An 8,750-nucleotide genomic window follows, 5' to 3' on the forward strand; every position below is an offset into this window, starting at 1 on the left:
TAGAGTAGAATCTCAAAATTTCACTCTAATTCTTGCCACAATGATTCACAGAAGCTGAACAAGTTACTAAAATCTCTCAGGCAATAGTGTAGAACTGTTCATGATAGTTAATGTTTTCTTCTCTTTTGCCTCTTCTTCTACCACCATTTAGTAACACATCATTTTGTTTCTTCTGACCCGATACATGCCCTTTAGGATTTTTACAAACTCAGTCCTTCTTCAGGAAAAAAGGAAAGATGAGTTTGGACCTTCAGATTGCTGAAGGAACAACAGAGTAACAAGGCAGCAGGCATTGTCAAAACATATTTAATGACAGAATTCTTCAGAGAGCTTTGCGAGATCAAAAAAGAAAAAAAAATACTTGATGTTACAATTCCCTGTGGGACTTGGCTTTTGTTTTAAATTGGGATATATTGTTCCTGAAGAAACAGTGTATTGATTTGTTAAATCCCTGATTTGAGTAGCTTTTTAAAATAGAAATGTAAATGGGATCTTTTCTTTGTGACTTGAACTCTTCAGAAAAAACAATCTTCTAAGAGGCTCTGCAAGCATCAAAACATGACTTATTTGTGAAACATTTAGTCAAGAAACATTGGACTAAATGTTTTACAAATAAGTAAAACATTATGTTAGTAGGAATTAGTGCTTTTTGCCAGGACTAGATGCAGAGCCATACTAAACTACACAAAACAATTTATCTGCATTTCTGAAAGATACACCAGGGCAACGGCATCAGACTGTCTTGTAGTAAAAAGAAATAAACACTAGAAAAGCCAAAAATCTACAAGAAAGCAGGTAAAATCTTCAGTATAGATAGTATAGTTCAAATGCAAATTTTTCACAAAAAGGAACTAATTTTAAATCAAAAATAGCTCTTTCTGAAGCAGAACATTTTGATTTGGTACTTATATGAAGATCAGAACCTGTTTTTATAACTATGCCTCCCCAAGGTCCAAAAACCTATGGTTTAGATAGTGAGTTTTGTTCCACTGTTGTCAATTATCACAAACTCTTCCCATATTTCTTCACAGCTCTGGATTTAAGTATAAGAGTGTGTGCTGGGCCCATGGTATGCTCCCTTCTCTCCTCAATGCAAATAATCAAGGTCCTCTCTGCATATTAACTTTCTGTATTTGTACCTTCTATAGGAAAGAGTAAGCCTTAAGTGTTTGGTTTGTAGTTGTCTCACCCTCTAGTGGCAGAGAGGCTTTAGTTCTCAGGGATGAAGAAACGGGAGATGGAGTTTTTTTCTTCTGGTCAACTGTGCTGTGTTTCCTATTTACAGCAGGCTGATAAAGAACTGAAATTGTTTTATTTGTTTATAAAGCCACAGATCATTGTCTACAATATGTGCCCATCACCTCTAATGGAGCAATGCAAAATATGCTGACCTACAGGCACTGAAATAATTAAAAAGGTGCTAATGAAGGGTGGTTGTATGCTCAGATGTACTCCTTCAGTTATGTGAAATGACTGCTATAAAAGCCTTCCTGTGCCACCACAATTAGTAGTAGTATAATGCTGCTGCCTGAAGACTAACAGAGATAGAACCTCTATTTTCCTCTAAATTCAAATTCCCTATTATATTTGCATTTAAAAGCAGAAGACAGACACCAGATTATTTTTGTCCCCAGAAAGACTTAAAATCATAATGCACAGCTTTTATAAAACAACATGCTGACCAGATATTAGCTGACAAATTAGCAGTTTTCCTATCCTCTGTTTGGGAAAAAGAAACAAAAAAAAAAAGGGATAAAGAGAGTATTGAGTAATGTTGACTTTTGCAGAAATTTGTCTGCTACTTTACAAGATTAGATCCTTAGAAACAGAATTAATTTAAAACTGTATCATTTAAGTTAAGTTTTGCTATTGCTATTTGGTCTGTACAGTTGAACCAAAACAGAATAGAGAAAAAACTATGAGGCATTGCCAGCACTTACTGAGAGACAGCCCCCAAGTGAATGGAGAGCTCTGGAGATACTAATCAGCTGTAAGGAAAAGCCTTTGGCCATATTTTAGAGGAGGATGTATAAAGTACAAAACTGCAGGGAGCAGCAGCTTAGCTGCCAGTACAGCAGCACATTTGTTAAAACAATTTTACCATTTTTAAAAAGCTTTTTGAAGGAATAATTCTTACTTGTAAATATGCTGTTGCTGATAATCAGGTAAAGTTCTAATGTCACCTCTAGCTGTGATTGTTTAATTAACAAGTACAGATTATGGTGCATCATTCTGACTGCCTGCATTCTCCACAATGATATTTCTTACACTCTGGTCTTCTGCAGTTCAGCCAAACTTTGGAGGTTTGATTTATTTTTCACATGGCAATACAAGACAGGTATTTCTGAAAATTGGGGTACAGAAAGCTACAGTATTTTTGTTACATCCAAAAATCCTACTGGCATTAAAAATGAGAACTCCTCCTAATAGAGCACAGAAAAATATAGCCATATTTATAGGACTGTGAAACACCCATAAGAGGACAAAATGCCCTTATGGTTGCTCCAAACACCAGCATTCTCAAGCAATTACATAGAAACAATAGATTTGCTATATCCAAAAAGCCCAAATTGTAGAATTATGATGAAAATAAGTCTAACAATCCAAGCACAATCCCATACCAACACTACTATTTTAATACCAGCCATGAAGTAGCATTTTTATAAGGATACCAGCCCACATTTGCAGTCATTTTGTAGATACAGAGATAACCATGTCTTCCAAAACACTTGTAGAGAAAGCAAACCTTCAGAGAGAATAGCTGACAGTCACAGGGTACAGTGTTCAGGCTCCAGAGTGAATCTGTCTTCTTTGGTGACAAAATCCAAGTTTAACCTATTACCATGGAGCTTGCTGCAGTCTTTGCCGGAAAAATCTGAAATTGTGCAGCCCCACTGTCTCACCATCCAAGACAGGGTGCAAATGCTGCCTTGGGTACAGCAAGCTCACTTAACCCACTGCCCTACATGGTCAGTACTTTCTCCATTTTCTTATGGACTTTAAAATGTCTAATAAAAATATTTTACTTAATGTTTCCTCATATATAGGTCTCAAAGCATACATAATGGGAAACAGATGACATGAGCACATACAAGCAGGCTCATTTTGTATATATGAGAAGTAGCTTTCAGAAAAGAGATTGAATTCTTATGAGCGGGATTGGTTTAATTACACCACTACTTTGATCCTGTTCACAATTCCAGTGTGAATTTCGGCAAAACTTAACTGAAATGTACAATTACAGACAAAATTAAAATAAGAAAAGGTATTTCACGACTCAGGGCTGCAATAGAACATCTCTAGCAAAGAAGATGCTATTAGACAGGGTGCACAGGTCATACCTGTGTACCAGCCTACCACCCTTATTTACTGCAAAGTCCACATAATGCATATTCTGGTCATGTAAACAAGTCCCTTAGGAAACAAGAGTGCACAAAGGAACAAAACATATAACAGCATAATAATAATGTTTTACATGTGTTACATTTGTCACCATATTAAGCATTTTTAAGGAATTTTGTGTAGAGTAGTGCTTTTTACCACTACTCTACACTGGATTTCACTTCCACTAGTAAATAAATGTGTTGCAGCAGTAGCACAGCAATGCCCACATCCCCCAGCCACCACTCCTTGCTGTTAAGGGGATCAGACAAACACCAGGTTAATGCCTGCTGCACTCCCTTTGGCGGGCTGCTGAACCTGAGGGTAGCTGCAAATGACACTGATGAATTCCAATCACGTGCTGCACGTGTGTGATGGCAAATTCTCACCCATGATCCTCTTTCCCTTTCAAACAAGGGGCAGTGCAAAATCAGGGCACATGGATGAGCAGCACAGAGGCAGCAGTTTGGAGCCCACAGGTCTGTTCATCCTGAAAGTTGCTCAAGTGTAACTTGTAACTTCCACTGAAGAATTTACACACTAGACAATACTGTCTTCTAAGGAGCTGAGCCACAAACCTTTCAGTTCATCACCTGCTGCTGTTTGCATTTAAATACACAGCATATAGCACTTCCTTCTGTGGAACACACAGATACATTTACCTGTCAGCCTAGTACTGCTATTCCTCATTTTGAGCTTTAACAGTAGGGGATCAAAGTTCACCCTGAATTCAGGACTGACTTAAGTCTGTAGAGGACTCAAACCACCCATTCTGAATTCCATCTGTGCACAGCACAGTGCAAGCAGAACATGACAAAAGGAAACTGTATACAGCCATACCTTTTTGCCTTCTGCCATTGGCAACCAGCCAGTTATCCACACAGTGCTCCTCAGGAGGAAGAGGAGCAGCTTTCTGGAGGTGTGCAAAGACACTTCTCTGAACAGGACTGCCATTAGCACTCCATTTGAAGCCCCAGCCAAGGACACCATGCCCATTAGCCGGGGAGGGGACGGCAGCCCGGGCTGTGACGCCTGGCAGCGGCAGCAGGGAGCAGCGATGTGGCACCAGCCTGAGCTCCAGCACTGCCTCTGCACCTGCAGGCAGCCGGCAGTCACCGCCGCAGGGATTTATGCTGGGGGCAAACCACTGTCCTGCTGAGCTGACCCTGTGGGAACGCATGCAGGGCATGGAACTGGGGTTACACAGCATGGCTGCAAATACGTTGTTGGACCCTGCTCCCCTTCCCTCCTCAGGCTTTGGCTTGCCTGGATCTTTTTACCTAAAGGGAAACCACTTTCACCTGTGAGCAAGAAACCACATTCACCTGTGAGCAAGGAAATGAGGATCAAAAAATCCCTAGAAATATCATAGGCCTGAGTTTGAAACAGTTTTCTTTTTTCTGCAGCTTTCTAAAAGCTGCTTCTTGCTTATACTCTTCATGGTTCAAACACAAACTAAAAACCCTGGTGCTTTGTATTTATATACTGGCAGTAAACCCCAAAACCTGGGCAGGCTTTATTGCTATCTCTGCCTCTCATATAGCTACTTTAAAGTTGTGCTGAATATTAAGTATCATAATTTGGAAGCACAGAAGAAATAACATCTGTTGTAACCTGAAATACCAAAAGTAGGCCTTTTCATTCCATGCCAGTCAGGAAACTAATAACATATGTGCAGAATGCATTTCATATATGGCAGTGACATATTTGCAAAACATTCAAATTATAGTTTCCTCCTTTGACCATTTGTATTCTTGACCATTAATCCATCTGCTTCCATTCCTTCTAGGGCTATTTCCTAAGCAAATGTAAGTAACTGACCACAAACAAGTCAAAATTCAGAAATTGTAGGGATATTTCACTGGTATTCTACTGACATAGCCGAAAATCTTTTGAATCATTAAGATAGAAACAGAGTTGGTATAAATTATACACTAAACTGTTATTTCGTACCTCTAGTTAAGTCCAGTACTGCAAATAATCCCATTTAAGTACATGTCCTGTGTGATACAGTGGTATCACACAGGACAAGAAAATTAAAGACAAGCATAAATATTTTCACTACCAGGATCATAGCATATGGATGCAAGTTGGAATTAGAAAGTTTATTAAATTAGTTTCTCCTGTGAGGGTTCTGGTGCCCATTAGTGCTAAGGTGAGTTGCATGGGATGGGTATCCCTGTTACTTTTCTTAGGAAATAAAGAAAAAAAGCCCGCACTTTACTCTTACTTCCGTAAAACTCTTACCTCCCTAAGATTGTTTCTTTACAGATGCTATTCACTACTTCATTTTTGAGTTTTTCTAAAGATCAGAAAGTGCAATAGGCTATTATAAAACTGAGGTTTTGTTTCAGCAGATCCAAATAAGGAAATGAAGAAAATTTAATCTGAAAGTTCCAGATTTCACCAGAATTCAGCAGTCCGTGTTGGAAATAACGATTAATTTAAACAGTTTGAATAGATTCAAGAACACAAACATACTTTTAAGCTCACTAGTTTTAATTTGTTGGTGTTATAATACAAGGGGATAAAAAGATCTCAGAATCTGGATGTTATTTTAAAAAGGTCTGAGCACTACAAATTGTATAGTCATTAATGGTACTATTTTAGAGGTAAATTGTGGCTTGAAGAGCTTCTCAATTTTGATCCATCCACACAACAGAAGTAGTTACAATTAGTGTTTTGAGCCACTGACTACTTGCTGTCATGTTAGTGCTCTGTTATGGGTTAAAAAGAGCAGAAATTGATTAATTCCAGCCAATTCTAACATTAATGTATGTGCAGAGCAATTCTGGACAGATAAACTATTTCTAGTAGATCATAATGAACAAACTTCTTAATTTATCCCAGCCAGATTAAAAAAAAAAAAAAAACATATCCTTCTCAAGGGTTTGATTATTAAGAGATGTTTTGACGAAATGGGGTAGGTAATTAATTCAGCTAATGTAGTTACAGCTTTTCTGTGTAATTTCATATATAAGAGAAAAGGCATCTTCCAATTATAAAGCACGGAGAAAGCAATAATATCAGTCTGTAAGACTGATTGAGTCTCAAAGCCGCAGAATTTCCTATCAAAAGGGCCAGCAGGGACATAAAAGGCACACAGTCTCATTCATGTACTTTTCAGTGTCCATTTAACTTCCTTTTCTGTAGCCCACTCTTTCTTATAAAGTAAAAAATATTCTGCTGAACAGCTAGAAAAGAAAATGAGAGGCATTGTTAACACTTGTGGCTACAGCCCAAGCAGTAACAATGCAAGTTTCTTGGTGCATTAAAATATTCACCTCCAAGGTGCCAGCTTGGTTACTTTCTAGACTGCTCTCAGCTGTCCCTACTGACGTTACATGCAGGGCTCCTTACTGTGATGGGGTAGGTATTTGTTTGGTGGAGGTAATTATCATCTAGGGCTAAACAGAAATCACGAGCCTGCACATCTGTCTATCTAAGATATAGCAGTAATCAGTGCTTTCAGCTTTCCTGAGGTTGCATTTGATTTTACTCATTTTAGCACATTGGGCAACAATTTTTTTTTTTTGCTAGATAATAATTCCTGAAAAATTCTTGTTACATATTGTTCTCTATTGCATCTCAGTTCTGGAATCAAGGAGCATGTGGCAAAGCAAGCTACTTGAGCATTTACTCTGTGGAATGTCCAAATTCCTCAAAGAAAATGGTGAAATAAGAATTCATAGGGCATTAAATAAAAAAACTACAGCATCTCTCCCAGTGATTGCTTATATTTGCAACTTCATAACCATTTCTTACCTTGTTCTTTCCCTTATTATTTACTTGCTATAAGCAGCATTCTCACAGATGCAAAATGCTATATATCTGTTCTGCCTCAAAAATCCATTCTGAAGTGTGCAACTGAGGTGCAAAAGGGAAGACTTTCATTATCTTGCAGTGTAATAATTAACAGTATTTTTATTTTCTGTTAAAGCCTAATTTGAAAAGAGAGCAAACTAGAAAATAACACTGATTTTTGTCAAGCCAGAGCTGACCTTCAGTCTAGCCCTCTGTTCCTAACAGAAACAAATACAGAAATTTCAAAGGATGCTTTTTCACAATCTTATTTCCAAAAACAGAGGCAAGCTTGAGCCAGAAAGGAGTACAGCTAAAAAAACCTATCATTTATAATATTAATCATGTTAGTTAAATTAGAATTGTCTATATTTTATATTGTTAGTTGTGATAAAATCCATCTGCAGAGGGGAAGACCTTACAGTAACGTGCAAGCCAGGCGTTCAGTGATTACCATAGATTTGTTTTTCTAGATACTGCAAGAGAAGCTGGCAAAATAATCTGTACATTTAGATGCATCAAGCACTACAGTTGTGGGGGTTTTTATCCAAAGCTATGAAAAGAAAAAAAAAAAAAATAGACTATACAAATGTACAAACTTCTAACATAAAACCTACTCCAGAAAAATGTTTTACAGTAAAGGAGCATCAGAACAAAAATTATGACAACTGCCTTTGCTAGAACGTGGAAGCACAGAGAGTTGCTTCCTGTAGGTTTGAATGACTTAAATAAATATGAAAGTACTGGTTATCTGAAGGCAAGACAAGGATATGTGTATAGGTATGTGTCGAGATAAGTCTGTGTCAAGTGAGAAGCGCAAAAGAATTGTTCAACATTGCAGAATAACTGAATAAAGTCTCTGACACTGCAGTAGCTTCTGGAAATTCCAACAGTATAATTTGTGTCCTGCATTTGGCTGAAGGAGGAAGAAATATTTTGAAGTCAATTTAATGCATGTGCCAGGTGCTTGGATTAGCAGCTCTGAAGGATGAAGTCCAAAGCGCAGAGCAGCATTGCTGTCCCATATATTCTATCTCATTCTGAAGGTTATTCTTTCTTTAGAGACAAGAGTGTAATTTAATCTCCATGTTCATTCAGCTCCTGGCTCAAAGCCCATGGAATCGGAGAGAGAATATTTCACCAATTGCAGGGGGCTGTGGTGTCATCCTTCTGTCACTTGACCTGCTCCTGTGAGCTGTTTCTCTGGTGAATAATTCTGAGGGAGGTGTTCTAGGACTGAAGAATTTGACTTCTTTTTCAAGACCAGGACAGCAAAGAAGTGCTGTGTCTAGACATGGATATGTATCCACTAGAAAGACCCCCAAGACATTTCTCACTTGTAACAATATTGAAAACCTACCTTTGTCTTGCGTTCTCTCAAGCCTTGTCTGAAATGTTTCCTTCTCTTCTTTCTCAGATAATGCTTCCCTTCCAACATGTTTGCTTTCTTAATGCAGGAAACAGTTCTGTATCTTTAAAAAAATTTGGATTGTCTAGTGCCATTTGTCAGGTCAGAGCACTATGTGCAGGACTGTCTCCAAACAAAGCTAAGTGTTATTAAAAAATCA

This window comes from Molothrus aeneus, chromosome 9, assembly GCF_037042795.1.
Source record: "Molothrus aeneus isolate 106 chromosome 9, BPBGC_Maene_1.0, whole genome shotgun sequence".
Classification (NCBI taxonomy): domain Eukaryota; kingdom Metazoa; phylum Chordata; class Aves; order Passeriformes; family Icteridae; genus Molothrus; species Molothrus aeneus.